At 55.7% G+C, this 15,352-nt stretch overlaps 1 long non-coding RNA gene across 1 annotated transcript; it reads right to left on the reverse strand.

Moving 5' to 3' along the window:
- Positions 1–12,779: 12,779 nt before the first annotated feature.
- LOC148056793 (uncharacterized) lies at positions 12,780–14,352 on the reverse strand. Its single transcript, XR_015702419.1, has 3 exons — positions 14,268–14,352; positions 13,749–13,807; positions 12,780–12,888 (listed from the first exon to the last, which is right to left on the reverse strand). It is a non-coding gene; the product is annotated as an uncharacterized LOC148056793 (long non-coding RNA).
- Positions 14,353–15,352: the final 1,000 nt, after the last annotated feature.

The following is a 15,352-nucleotide window of genomic DNA, read 5'->3' on the forward strand; positions in this document are numbered from 1 at the left end:
TCTTACAAACGGCGTCTTTCCTCTTTTAGGACGCAACTATTTTCCCGATATCATTTCCTAGTAAGCGCACAGAAACAGAAGATTGCGCTTTCAGGAAGGCAAAATAAACGGAGGGAAGTCGGCTTTGCACAGGCAGAACACGCTCCAGCGCAGACCTTCTTTTCCTTTTAGGATCTGCGTTAAAATAGTTCCTAGAAAAACTACAGAAGGAAGGAGAGCTGGCGCATTCTTGACGTTAACTTTGAAGTCCATGCTACAAGCGCCTTAGGAAAAACGCGGACACGCATCGCGGACGTACCTTGTGCTCGCAGACCGCTACGCAGCCTTTCCGTCCGTCTTGCGCTTTCACGGCAGAAGAAAGGGCGACCACGGTGAAACGGCGGCAGCTGACACTCTGCTGAGAGAGGAAAAAAAACCTGTAGCATAAAGCTGGGGAGGAGTCCCAAGCTGCCCGGTTTTGTGAAGTCTTGCGAAGGCTACAGCCGAGCGAAGGAAAAAATAGCCCTTTGGAACATATTGCCAAACAACATTCGGCAATAAAACTCGGAGGCGTTTGACACGCGCCCATTTTTTGGTAACTTGCTATTTGCTTCCTGTTATCGTTGTTCTTCCTTCAGAACCTCTACTTGGAGCCAACTTCTTTGCTACCGGTTCAAGCGTTTCCCTTCCTGGTATTACTAGCACACGGGCCCAGGCAAGTCCCTGAACTGCTCTTCCGAACTTCTCCAAACGACAATTGCAGCCACAAAAGAGGACTTCAAGAGAGGAAAAGGAGAGGCCGGGCAGCAAAAGAGCTCTGCAGGCTGCCACCAGTCAACATTCCACTCTTTTTTTTTTTTTCTTTTAAATACACCCCCGCCCCCAAATACAAACAAAAAAAACCCCATGACCTTGTATTTTTTTCCTTTGGGAGCTCACCCCTGTCTCAGCACAGTGTCCTCCACAGAGCAGGAAGCGCAGACGATCTGTATCCCGATTTGCACGTGACGAATCCGTGTTCAGAAGAAATAGGCCAGATCTGTAAGACCGGTGTTATTTTGGGGGTTTTAACAATCACAACGCAATTGCATCGACCGACGCGTTTGTGAGAAAACTCCTTAACTTCTAAACGTAGCACCTCCTTGGGTAAAAAAACGTGTGCGAGACTGAAAAAAAGGGATGATTCAGAGCTCCCGCTCACGATGGAGCCGTGGCGAAAGGAATGAAAGTGAAGACAAACAGCAGCAACACGAAGTGAAATTCGGCTTTAATTCTAGGCACGTGCTTAAGAGACTCTCCAAGCCCACACCTCAATCCTAGGAGCGACTAGCCCTTTTCTGGAAGGACAAACTTTGTTACTTCAAAGTCCTAGACCGAAGGCTCCACGGAACAGAACGTGCACCGAGCCACAGGCCACCGTGCCATCGACGCTCTGATGGCAAAGAAAAACCAAGGAAAACTAAAGTTTAAAGATCGGTTTCCATCGCGTTTCATTCCTTACGTTTCCACTGGCACCTAGGTGCTCCAAAATGAACTCTACTGACCCCGCATGTTACTAACAATTTAGTTCTGCGTATCAAAACAACAGGCTATTTCCAGCTCGCCCATCAAAGTAGCACGACCGACCAGAAGAGAAACACCGGACCCTAAAGAAGGGAACAGGCAGCTCTTCATTTCTCCTAGAGGAAAGTCTGTTCTTTTGCCCGGAAGGCAAACAGCCGAAACTGCCAAGGGAGCACTGCAGGAACGCGGCGCGCTCTCTCAGCTGCAATTTGTCATCGGCTTTTCTGCACGGGCAGCGGCTTTGCCTTTCCTCTGGCTTTGATGTGGCGCCCCTGGAGCGTCCTTGACCCGGCAAGGGTTTCTCCCCGCTCCCGCAGCCCCAGACACGCGATTACCTGAGCGCCGAGCGGAATCACCCACGCGGGATTTTCTTCCCGGGACGCAGAAGGTGACGCTGGGAAAGGAGGAGGCAAAAAAGGAAGCGGTTTGTCCGGCAGCCACGGCCCTAGAAACTACACCTCCCGGCATGCCCCGGGGAACCAACGTGGCCGACCAAAAGCCCCGGATGCCAGGGGACACAGCCCTCCGTGCTTTGGGATCCTGCGGGGACACCGTTCACCGCGCCACCGCCGCACGTGGAAGCACCGCCGAGCCCCCAGCGCGGCTCCCCCCCGCCGCCCGGCCCCGGAGCGGAGCGGAGCGGCGCCCCCCCGCCCCGCACCGGCGCGGCGCCCGCCCAACTCCGGGCTCACCTCGCCACCGGCCCCGACCCGACGCGCCCGCCCCCCTCGCCCGGCTCCGGGAAGCCCCGCCCGCCCGGCTCCCACACGGCACCGCACCCTCCCCGCTCCGTGCCTCCCGCCGGCCCGGCCGCTCCCCCCCAGGCACCGCCGCCCTCCTCGGGGCTTCCCCGCTCACCTCCTCCCTGCCTGCAGCCGCAGCCCAACGACCGCTCCGCTCCGCCCCGGGCTCCCGCTGGCCCCTCCGCGGGGGGAAGCTGCGCCCACCGCGCGATGCCCGCCCGCGACGCACCGCGCATGGTCTGGGAGGAATTCCAGTTTAATCTCTGTGGGCTGGACGACCTTCTGTATCATCCAGGGGACTTCTCGTTTCACCTCTATGCTCTGGAGGGCCTTCTCGATGGTCTGGGTGGACTTTCGGTGTCATCTCCATGGTCTGCGGAGCCGCCCTATACTCCTGGAGGACTTCCGTTTGCATCTCTATCGTCTGAAGGACAGTCTTTCAAATCTGGGATGACTTTCTGTCTCCTCTCTATGGTCTGGAGGACCTTCTCGATGGTCTTGGTGGACTTTTGGTGTCATCTCCATGGTCTGCGGAGCCGCCCTATATTCCGGGAGGACTTCCGCTTGCATCTCGATGGTCTGAAGGACAGTCTTTAGAATCTGGGACGACTTTCTGTCTCATTTCTATGGTCTGGACGACCTTCTCTGTGATCCGGGAGGACTGTGTCGGCCATTTTGGTGGTTCGGACGAGTTATTTTTTTGCCGGGGGGGGTTTGGTTTTTTAAGCTTTTGTGTGCTCTGTGCAGCCGCAGCCCAACGACCGCTCTGCTCCGCCCCGGGCTCCCGCTGGCCCCTCCGCGGGGGGAAGCTCCACCCACGGCGCGATGCCCGCCCCCGATGCACGTCGCATGCGCTGGCGAAGCTCCGCCCTCCCAGCGGCAAACCCCGCCCTCTGCAGCAAAGCTCTGCCCTGCACACGGCACGCATGCGCCGGTGAAGCTCCGCCCCCTCGGCAAAGCTCCACCCTCCCATGGCAAAGCTCCGCCCCCCGCAGCAAAGCTCCGTCCCCAACTCATCGCGCATGTGCCGATGATGCTCCGCCCTCACCCGGCAAAGCTCCGCCCCCCCCCCCGCGGCTAAGTTCCGCCCCCGAGTCAGCCTGCATGTGCGGCAAAGCTCCGCCTTTCACATCAAAGCTCCGCCCCCACGGCAAAGCTCCGCCCCAAGACAGCACGCATGTGCCGGTTAAGCTCCGCCCTCACACGGCAAGCTCCGCCTACCCGCGGCAAAGCTTTGCCCTTCAGAGCAAAGCACCACCCCCCCGGCAAGGCCCCGCCCCTGAGACAGCACGCATGCGCCGGTGAAGCTCCGCCCTCACACGGCAAAACTCCGCCTTACAACCGCTAGGCTCCGCCCCCCCGCGGCTAAGCTCCACCCCAACACAGTGCGCAGGCGTGGTCTCCAGGGGCGGGGCCTGTCGCTAGGGGTGGTGCCCTTCCCCTGCCCGGGGGCATCCAGGGGCGGGGCCCGGCGCTAGGGGCGGGGCCGCTCCACACCAGGACCGGGGCATTCGGCGGGGCGGGGCTGCAGCGGAGGCGGACGCCGCGGGGCGGGGCTGCAGCGGAGGCGGACGCGGCAGTGCTAGCAGCGGCAAGCGCCTCCCGTGCGGCGAGAGCGGCGCTTCCTTACCGGGAGGCAGCAACGGCTGCGGCGGCAGCACCCCGCGGCCACCGCGCTGTCGCATGCCCGTTACCGGCCACCGGCACCGGCGACCACGGGGACGCCACCGCCCCTGCGCGGCTCCCGCCCTGCAGTACCCGCTTTTGGCCGCCAGGCGGCAGCACCACACCAAGCCCGGCGCTCCGACCGCGCCCCGCGGGGAGAAAGGACTCGCCCCCCGGCCCGCCTGGGGCCGCCCGCAGCCGCCGCCGCCGCCGCCGCCGCCTTACGGGGGGGCGGGGGGTGTCACAAGCCTCGTCCTTCTCTGCCCCTGCTCCCGCTCACAGCCCACGCAGCCACAGCCACCGCCTCGCCACCAAAAAGCACCCAAGCGGCTCGAGCATTTCAGTCCTCTGCACTTGACAGCTTGCAGCGGCTGCTGGCCCTTTCTCTCCGCGCCCCCCACCCCAGCACCCAGCCGGGGGACGCAGCACAGGGAACCTGGGTCAATACCTTTGCCTCGCCTCGGCTTTTTTGCCCCCAGAGTAAGCCCCCGGGAGTGCTGGATTCATCTGCATGTGGCATCAGGGGTGGGAGAGTGACACCAGCGAGTCAACAGACCCTGGAGAGATTTTAGTAAAAAAAAAAAAAAAAGAAAAAAAAAAGAAAATAAAAGCGACACCGATGGCATCCTCAAGGCACTGAAAGCTGCTTTGCGTCAGAGGGGCAGCTACCTACGATTATCAGGAAGCGCTGCATGCGAGCAGACCACGGGCAAGCGCGCGATCTGCGAGCGAGCGATACGCTGGCGCCCCTCGGGCTCTGCTGCGGTGCCCGCCCTCTGCTCATCCTGCACACGCACCGGGCTTCCCGCGCAGGGCTTGCCGCTTAAACAAGACGCTGCGCCATGTTACTTACCGCCCTGCCCTGCGGCGTGCAAAGGAACGAGACGTGAAACAGGGAAAGCAAAGGGGCACGGCGGCCCCTCAGCTGGCCGCACCAGACGGCCGTAGAGCCCTGCCAGTTCCCTCGCTGCTCTGGACGGCAGCGCAGCTCCGCGCTCCCTGCCGCTCCCGCCAGCACGCGCGGCACCCGCGCTTGGCCGCCTGCAGCGCGCGAGACTCGGGAGGCTGGAGGGGCCGGTCCGCCGAGGGGGCAGCTGAGCCGCTCGCCTCCTTCGGCTGCTTCATTTGCCGCCTTAAAACAATCGCTTCCACGCTCCCTTTCTTCATTTCAGACCCCTCTCCACATCTCCTGGCCTGCAAGCCATTTGCAGCAAGCAACACGGCTGAAATCCTGTGCTGCTAGACACCTAGCTGTCATCTTGCTCCCACGCCCAAAGGCTTTGGGAACCTGAACCCCCTGCTTGGTTGGGCATCGAGACTGCGAGGCGAGAAACACGCCTGGACTCCACCAAGCCAGGCGCCTGCCACATCGCTCAGCACGGTGCTACGCGGCTGCCTGACCGACACCTTCTGCCGCTAAAACCAGAGCGCGGTTCCCTTCTGAAGAGTCGCCGGCAGCGCGGAGAGTCCCTCGCCTTTCCCTGCGCCAGGTCCCCCGGGAACAGCGTCTCAGTCGGACTGGAGCGTGCAGCAGCCTCCGGTCGTCCCAGCCCCTCGCCCGTCCAGAAAGCGCCTGCCTGTAGCAGCGGCAGAACCGCTGCTGCCCAGAGGGGAAAGGAATGGCTCGGGGCAAAGCTCCCCAGGCTGCCCGTGTCCCGTGCGGAGCTGGGGGTCCAGAAGCAAAGGAGCTATGGGAGGGGGGAGCAGGGGAGCGGGGGCACGAGACCGGAGGGCAGGGGACGCGGGGGGCACGTCACGGGGAAAAAAAAAACCCGCACGGGGGGAAAAACCTTGTGTGGGGGGACGTTTGGGTGGAGAGCACTTGGGAGGGCGCAGAGACAGGCAGAGGAGGACGGGGGGCGGAGACGGACACGGACGGACAGCGGCTGTGTGTGGGTAGAAAGGTGCACGGGGGGACACGGGTGGGGATGACCTGCACCAGGGGGTCCGCCCGGCATAATCCACAGCAGATAACTCACCTGGGATAAGCCGCAACGGATAGTCCGCTCCGGAGAAGGAATCCACGCCAGATAATCCCCAGCAATGCCCCTCAAACTGCCAGCGGTTCACCCCAAATTTGGCCCAAATTGGTGCGGGTTTTGCGTTTGGGTTTTTTGGTTTGTTGGCTTGTTTTTTTGTTGTTGTTCTTTTTTGTTTTTTCTTTTACATCATACAAAACTTGGGGGTTTCTGCTTTTCAAAACTATTCAGTTCTGGGGTTTTCCGGCGCTTTTCCACATCATAACAATGGGTCATTTTTGGTTTTCTGCGTTAAAATGTAGGGGGGGGGGGGGGGGTGTGTGTGTGTGCGCGCGCGCTTGCTTTCCAGCTGCACAAATCCAGGCGGATTCGGCTTTCCTGGGAGCCCCAAACCGTGTTGCTCTTGGATATTTTGCTCTTGGACTTGGATATTTTGACACTTTGGTATCTTAGACTTCGGTATCTACTTACAATTCTGTCTATTTAGACTTAGTTATCTGTTTACACTTCCATAGAACCTTTACTTCCATTACACAGACGACCTACTTTGGCTTACTCGGTGACACACGGTAAGCGTAGATACCTCTACCTATCCAGACTTTCTTCTGTTTTCAATTCCTTCATCTACATCATCTCTTTTTGCGTTTTAAACTCCTTTATTTCTTCACATATAGACAAGTTCTTTTTTATTTTAAAACCCTATCTATCTCCATTTAGATTTTTTAATAATTTCTAGAACGTAGCAGGTACAGGTTTGTATTTTGAAATCCTTTTCTCTCTCTATATATATAGAAATGAATATTATTTTTCAATATATATATATATAAAGGCGAGAGATTTTCCTCTACTGCAATGCCTCGCACCCGTATTTCCAGTTTTTAACAATTTTAATTACACACACACACACACACACACACACACACACACGAGTTTTCAGGCATTTTGGGGCTGTGACCCCCCCTCCTCTGGGGGGGAACCTCCCCGTGACACCTTCATCCCCCACTCACCTGCTCCTCTGTTTCATCATCACACCCCCCGCCCCCAGGGACGTTGGGGTGCCCCAAATGACATCATCACCCCCCAGGCCCCTCCAACACTTTTTCATCACCCCCCCAAAAAAGGCACAAAACAAGGAAAACAGCCCCGACCGGCAGCTCGCTACTTTAATAATGCCGTTTACATATGTAGGCGCCCCCCGAAAAGGGGAGCTCCGCCAGAGAAATAAAATGGGGGCAGCCCCCCCAAACGGTTGCAGCCCCCCCAGCCCCTGTCCCGCAAGCCGGCGGCTGCCCCACGCCGCGGGGGGAGCCTGCCAGGGGACGGTGACGCACCTCTCGCTCAGGCTCTGCTCTGCCGTGCTCCCCCTCCGTTCCCGCGCTGGGACGGGCTCCCTGGGGCAGCGAACCTCCCCGCTCCCTCTTGGCCCGGCACTCTCCCCACCAGACAGCCCTCGCTGACGCACCCGCGGGGCACCCGCCGGAGACAGAGCCAGGAGCCTCCAGGCACGGGGCCGGCCCCTTACCCTCGGGACGCTTCACGACCGGCAGGCCAACCTGGGCCGGGGGGGACCTAGCGAGCATCACGAGATGCCTGCAACGAGACACCTGAAAAACAAAAATCCCAAGCAATATTTCCGCATGTGAAAAAAATAGCACAGCAGCGAGTAGAGGAATTCAGTCAGAGCAAGGGAGAGGAGAGCAGTTGAGCTCAAGGAGGATTCGAGGTAAGCAGGTCAGCTCAAAACACAAGACGTCCTTTAAAAGCTAGAGCGACCTGAACGCTTCCAATCAGCATTAAGACTAACCGGTACGATTCCGAACACGTTCTTCGCGTAAAAGTACGCGCTCTTGCCGGCGTTGGAAAACGTCTCACCCCTTCCTTACGGCACGGCTGCAGGGAGACAACCCTGCGAGGCTGCAGGACAAGGGCGTACCGCAATCAGAATCTACGCTTACAGATCCGCCGCAACAGCTACGGTCCTCGCGCTCCTGCGCATCTTGCTGGCTCGGTCGATAAAGCTGGAAGCGAAGCGTAACGCTTTCGAGGGTAAAAGGAAAACCAGAGGACAAATCGCAGCAATTCGCTTCCTACTAAAAAAGCTGTGCGTGTGCTTATAGACATCCAATAAAAATACTTCTACTGGAGAAGGGCTGGATTGTCCTTTTGCGTTAATTTAACTTGCACAGCTGTGAATCGATACCAGCAGATTATCTGTCTCCAAGATACGCAGTTATCATTTGACCAGGGGTTTTTTGCGCCTTACGTCATTAGGAGCGACATCTGGCCAGCCGCGCTGCCCGAGAGAGATGCTACTGAACTGCCAGGGAAACGCACCCTTGAAAGCCAGACAGAAAGAAAAGTACTTCAGAGCACCCCGTCAAACGAGCGGGGGGGGGGGGGGGGGGAAAACCCGTAACGTTCAGTTGCCTCTCCTGGTCAACGTTTAGAACGAATACCTAATGGCTCAAATACACCTAAGCAATTGCACGCCACAGCTAGTTGGCAGTTAAAGTTGAAACAACGCCACAGCTAGTTGGCAGTTGCAGTTGAAACAATGCAAGGCAGTTTGTATAGACAATTTTAACTTTTTTTTTTTCCTAAAGTTACATCTAGGGTAGAAAAATCAGTGAGAGAAGAGATCCCTCATACGGTTTTACTTTGCGGGCGGAATCCAATCCCCGGGGCTGCAATGCCTAAGGCTACCAGAAAGGACCGGCAGATTTGCTAACGCTTTTGGCTGCACCGAAGCACGCAGAGGAACGCGTGTTGATGACATCTCGGCTGTTGCAACTGAGAACCAGCGATGCCATCAACTTCCGGAAGACGTGCTGTGCTCGGCTCTTTGGAAGCAAACGGACTTTTCTTTCTCTCTCTCTCTCTTTTTTTTTTTTTTTTTTTCTTTTTCTTTTTTTAAGAGAGCGGAAAGTCTCGCTGCTGCTGACTTCTACTGCCAAGCGCATCATCTCTGAAGATCCCCACTCTGATGGGGAGTTCATAAAACACAACTTCTTTGAATGAGAAAGACTTCCATTCTGGAAAATCTCTTTCCAACTGAAGTAAGAAACCACACGCTGTAGGTTAAGGAAAAAGGACGCTGCCGAAGCAGTAACTCACCGAAACCACGTCAGGACTTGCTGTCGCTACTTACAAGGCTGGCAATGCTTCCCGGGAAAGCGACGCCGATTCCTCCTCTTTTGTCCACGTCTCTCCTTGGACCTGGATCGCTTTTAGTATGGGTGCCAGTATCTCAGCAAGCTTTTCAAGTACTACTGTAAGATATTTTCAAAACTTACTGACTGAAAAAGCACACAACAGACGATCCCTCAGAAACATCTGTAACGCGACGCTTCCCGGACACGTCCGCGCTTTAAGCTACGACGGCAAGATAAGCAGGGCTCAAGAAACGCCATGCCGATGAGGCGACGCGTTCGAGACCCTCGGGAGGCTTACCGAGGGGCCCCATGATCACCAAGAGCTACGGAAACATCAAGACCCGAGAAAACCAGGGTACGAGACACAGAAGACAGACTACGCAAAAGCAGAACACACAGACACAGGATGGAACCGCCCTGCCCAGCCAACGTCAGCAGCGTGCTAAGAACAGTAACCCGGTCCTTTTCCCTTCCCAAAGGAGACTGCTCCTGGACAGGCCTCTCCCTGACACCAACTTTATAACCCCTCCCTGCAATTCCTATCCTTGATACCTCCTCAGCCCTCACCCCGCAACTGAGCTTTCAGAGGGCCAGGGATCTGAATCCACCCTCAAAAAAGAAAAAAAGAAAACCACCACACACCTAACTAGAACATTCCTGCACTCGCTCAGTTCCTCTTCATTATCTAAAAAAAAAAAACCGAAAAACAAAAAACAAAAAAACCCAAAACCTCCCAACCCAAAAACCCACAGCACACTAACAAACTAAAACACAGTGCTGGTATTCAGCATCGGTCTGGTTACTGCCAACCGCTTCTGCGACACCCTCCTCCTCAAAAGCACCGCACCGCTCTGCTCCCCTGCTCCACGCCTGTTCTCAAGAAAGATGCTGCGGCTGTCGCTCGGTGCACCTAGGATGCCAGGAGACACAAAGTTCCCGTGGCGCTCGGGTGAAATAGCCAGCCCCGTGTGCCTCCCCTCTACCACCCAGCTCACCTCAACTTCTCGGCCGATTCTCAAGGCAGCCAGCACAGCTCCCACAGAACCAAACGGGAAATGATTAACCAACATGCCATTTCATACTTTACTATTAAATGACGACCCGGCTGACAACCACCTCGCCTCCTCCAGCCGCTCCTCAGCGGGAAGCTACGCCCCCTCCGAGGCTGTTAAAAGGGAGGACCCTAAGGAAAGAGAACAACTCCTTGAAAACTAAAGACAGGGAACGGGATAAAAGCAAAAAACTTCAATAATGACGGGAATTAGGGCAACAAAGAGAAAAAAATGAAAACCGGGGACAGTGAACTAAAAGAGAGACGTAGGAAGACAATTGAAAAAGCAAAGGTACTAATAGAGACAAGGAAGAATTAAAAAAGGGAAACGGCAAACGGAATACAAGTAGACAGAAGCTTTTGTCGTGGTTTAACCCCAGCCAGCAGCTAAGCACCACACAGCCGCTACGGGGGAGAAAATTGGAAGGGTGGAAGTCAGAACACTCGTGGGTTAAAGGAAGAACAGTTTAACAATTGAAGGAAAAGACAACAGAATAGTAGTAATAGTACTAGTAGTAATAATAATAAACCAATAACAGTATACAAAGCAAGCGATTCACTCTACAGGTGCTCACCACTTGCCGACCGATGCCAAGCACGTCCCTGAGCAGCGATCGCTGACTCCTGGCCAACGACCTCCCGTTTTCCTACCGAGCGTGACGTCACACGGGAGGGAACAGCGCTTCGGCCGGTGCGGGTCAGCTGAGCTGGCTGTGGCGCCTCCCAGCTTCTGGCGCACCGGGCAGAGCACGGGAAGCTGAAAGGTCCTTGAGCGGTCTAAGCGCTACTTAGCGACAAACAAAAACGTCAGTGCGTTACCAACATTGTTCTCATCCTAAATCCAAACCGCAGCACTGTGCCAGCTACTAGGAAGAACCTTAACTCTCTGCCAGCCGAAAGCAGGAGGCTTTGAACAGCAAGGGCGATGGAAGAAATAAGGAAAAACTTAATCAATAGCGACAGGGAGCTCCCTCGGAGAAGGAAAATTTAGAAAGCGAGGGCACTAAGGGAAGAGAAGAAACAATTAAACCCAACTAAACCCCAAGTCAACATAGAACACTGAAAAAGCAACAGGGATTAGGGAAATAAATGGGAAAATTAAAAAACAGGACAGCAAACTAAAGGGACGGAGAAGGAAAATTCAAAAAACGAGGGCCCTAAGGAAAGACAAGAAAGAATTAAAACATAAATACAGGGGAATAAAGGCAGCAAAGAGGACAAAAGGAGACAGGAGAGTGCTTAAAGGAAGCGGCGATTAAGAACATCAGGAAGTGATTTAAAAACCCGCATCGGTGAACTAAAACGGAGACGGAAAAAACGGAAAAAGACAGAAAATTATTTTTGAATCATTTATATAATACAGCAGATATAGGTTTGTATTTGGAAATCCTTCTTTTTATATATATATATGAATTCTGTATATATACATATGAATATTATTTTTATATATATATATATATATATATAAAGGCGAGAGATTTTTCTCTACTGCAATGCCTCACACCCGTATTTACAGTTTTGAACGTTTTTAATCACACACACGAATTTTCGAGGCCGATTCCTCCTCTTTTGTCCACGTCTCTCCTTGGACCTGGATCGCTTTTAGTGCGGACGCTAATATCTCAGTAAGCTTTTCAAGTACTACTCTAAGATATTTTCAAAACTTATTGACTGAAAAAGCACACAGCTTTTATGACGAAAACAAAGCCTGTTTCTTCTGAACGCCTGAACTCTTACAAACGGCGTCTTTCCTCTTTTAGGACGCAACTATTTTCCCGATATCATTTCCTAGTAAGCGCACAGAAACAGAAGATTGCGCTTTCAGGAAGGCAAAATAAATGGAGGGAAGTCAAGCTTTGCACAGGCAGAACACGCTCCAGCGCAGACCTTCTTTTCCTTTTAGGATCTGCGTTAAAATAGTTCCTAGAAAAACTACAGAAGGAAGGAGAGCTGGCGCATTCTTGATGTTAACTTTGAAGTCCATGCTACAAGCGCCTTAGGAAAAACGCGGACACGCATCGCGGACGTACCTTGTGCTCGCAGACCGCCACGCAGCCTTTCCGTCCGTCTTGCGCTTTCACGGCAGAAGAAAGGGCGACCACGGTGAAACGGCGGCAGCTGACACTCTGCTGAGAGAGGAAAAAAACCTGTAGCATAAAGCTGGGGAGGAGTCCCAAGCTGCCCGGTTTTGTGAAGTCTTGCGAAGGCTACAGCCGAGCGAAGGAAAAAATAGCCCTTTGGAACATATTGCCAAACAACATTCGGCAATAAAACTCGGAGGCGTTTGACACGCGCCCATTTTTTGGTAACTTGCTATTTGCTTCCTGTTATCGTTGTTCTTCCTTCAGAACCTCTACTTGGAGCCAACTTCTTTGCTACCGGTTCAAGCGTTTCCTTCCTGGTATTACTAGCACACGGGCCCAGGCAAGTCCCTGAACTGCTCTTCCGAACTTCTCCAAACGACAATTGCAGCCACGAAAGAGGACTTCAAGGGAGTGAAAAGGAGAGGCCGGGCAGCAAAAGAGCTCTGCAGGCTGCCACCAGGCAACATTCCACTCTTTTTTTTTTTTTTTTCTTTTAAATACATCCCCCCCGCCCCCAAATACAAACAAAAAAAACCCCCATGACCTTGTATTTTTTTCCTTTGGGAGCTCACCCCTGTCTCAGCACAGTGTCCTCCACAGAGCAGGAAGCGCAGACGATCTGTATCCCGATTTGCACGTGACGAATCCGTGTTCAGAAGAAATAGGCCAGATCTGTAAGACCGGTGTTATTTTGGGGGTTTTAACAATCACAACGCAATTGCATCGACCGACGCGTTTGTGAGAAAACTCCTTAACTTCTAAACGTAGCACCTCCTTGGGTAAAAAAACGTGTGCGAGACTGAAAAAAAAGGGATGATTCAGAGCTCCCGCTCACGATGGAGCCGTGGCGAAAGGAATGAAAGTGAAGACAAACAGCAGCAACACGAAGTGAAATTCGGCTTTAATTCTAGGCACGTGCTTAAGAGACTCTCCAAGCCCACACCTCAATCCTAGGAGCGACTAGCCCTTTTCTGGAAGGACAAACTTTGTTACTTCAAAGTCCTAGACCGAAGGCTCCACGGAACAGAACGTGCACCGAGCCACAGGCCACCGTGCCATCGACGCTCTGATGGCAAAGAAAAACCAAGGAAAACTAAAGTTTAAAGATCGGTTTCCATCGCGTTTCATTCCTTACGTTTCCACTGGCACCTAGGTGCTCCAAAATGAACTCTACTGACCCCGCATGTTACTAACAATTTAGTTCTGCGTATCAAAACAACAGGCTATTTCCAGCTCGCCCATCAAAGTAGCACGACCGACCAGAAGAGAAACACCGGACCCTAAAGAAGGGAACAGGCAGCTCTTCATTTCTCCTAGAGGAAAGTCTGTTCTTTTGCCCGGAAGGCAAACAGCCGAAACTGCCAAGGGAGCACTGCAGGAACGCGGCGCGCTCTCTCAGCTGCAATTTGTCATCGGCTTTTCTGCACGGGCAGCGGCTTTGCCTTTCCTCTGGCTTTGATGTGGCGCCCCTGGAGCGTCCTTGACCCGGCAAGGGTTTCTCCCCGCTCCCGCAGCCCCAGACACGCGATTACCTGAGCGCCGAGCGGAATCACCCACGCGGGATTTTCTTCCCGGGACGCAGAAGGTGACGCTGGGAAAGGAGGAGGCAAAAAAGGAAGCGGTTTGTCCGGCAGCCACGGCCCTAGAAACTACACCTCCCGGCATGCCCCGGGGAACCAACGTGGCCGACCAAAAGCCCCGGATGCCAGGGGACGCAGCCCTCCGTGCTTTGGGATCCTGCGGGGACACCGTTCACCGCGCCACCGCCGCACGTGGAAGCCCCGCCGAGCCCCCAGCGCGGCTCCCCCCCGCCGCCCGGCCCCGGAGCGGAGCGGCGCGGCGCCCCCCCGCCCCGCACCGGCGCGGCGCCCGCCCAACTCCGGGCTCACCTCGCCACCGGCCCCGACCCGACGCGCCCCGCCCGCCCGGCTCCGGGAAGCCCCGCCCGCCCGGCTCCCACACGGCACCGCACCCCTCCCCGCTCCGTGCCTCCCGCCGGCCCGGCCGCTCCCCCCAGGCACCGCCGCCCTCCTCGGGGCTTCCCCGCTCACCTCCTCCCTGCCTGCAGCCGCAGCCCAACGACCGCTCCGCTCCGCCCCGGGCTCCCGCTGGCCCCTCCGCGGGGGGAAGCTGCGCCCACCGCGCGATGCCCGCCCCGCGACGCACCGCGCATGGTCTGGGAGGAATTCCAGTTTAATCTCTGTGGGCTGGACGACCTTCTGTATCATCCAGGGGACTTCTCGTTTCACCTCTATGCTCTGGAGGGCCTTCTCGATGGTCTGGGTGGACTTTCGGTGTCATCTCCATGGTCTGCGGAGCCGCCCTATACTCCTGGAGGACTTCCGTTTGCATCTCTATCGTCTGAAGGACAGTCTTTCAAATCTGGGATGACTTTCTGTCTCCTCTCTATGGTCTGGAGGACCTTCTCGATGGTCTTGGTGGACTTTTGGTGTCATCTCCATGGTCTGCGGAGCCGCCCCATATTCCGGGAGGACTTCCGCTTGCATCTCGATGGTCTGAAGGACAGTCTTTAGAATCTGGGACGACTTTCTGTCTCATTTCTATGGTCTGGACGACCTTCTCTGTGATCCGGGGAGGACTGTGTCGGCCATTTTGGTGGTTCGGACGAGTTATTTTTTTGCCGGGGGGGGTTTGGTTTTTTAAGCTTTTGTGTGCTCTGTGCAGCCGCAGCCCAACGACCGCTCTGCTCCGCCCCGGGCTCCCGCTGGCCCCTCCGCGGGGGGAAGCTCCACCCACGGCGCGATGCCCGCCCCCGATGCACCTCGCAGGCGCTGGCGAAGCTCCGCCCTCCCAGCGGCAAACCCCGCCCTCTGCAGCAAAGCTCTGCCCTGCACACGGCACGCATGCGCCGGTGAAGCTCCGCCCCTCGGCAAAGCCCCGCCCACCCCTGGCAAAGCTCCGCCCCCCGCAGCAAAGCCCCGTCCCCAACTCATCGCGCATGTGCCGATGATGCTCCGCCCTCACCCGGCAAAGCCCGCCCCCCCCCGGCTAAGTTCCGCCCCTGAGTCAGCCTGCATGTGCGGCAAAGCTCCCCCTTTCACATCAAAGCTCCGCCCCCACGGCAAAGCTCCGCCCCAAGACAGCACGCATGTGCCGGTTAAGCTCCGCCCTCACA

Source organism: Nipponia nippon, unplaced genomic scaffold, assembly GCF_047370975.1.
Source record: "Nipponia nippon isolate SJK-2023a ecotype South Korea unplaced genomic scaffold, ASM4737097v1 scaffold_110, whole genome shotgun sequence".
In the NCBI taxonomy this organism is placed as follows: Eukaryota; Metazoa; Chordata; class Aves; order Pelecaniformes; family Threskiornithidae; genus Nipponia; species Nipponia nippon.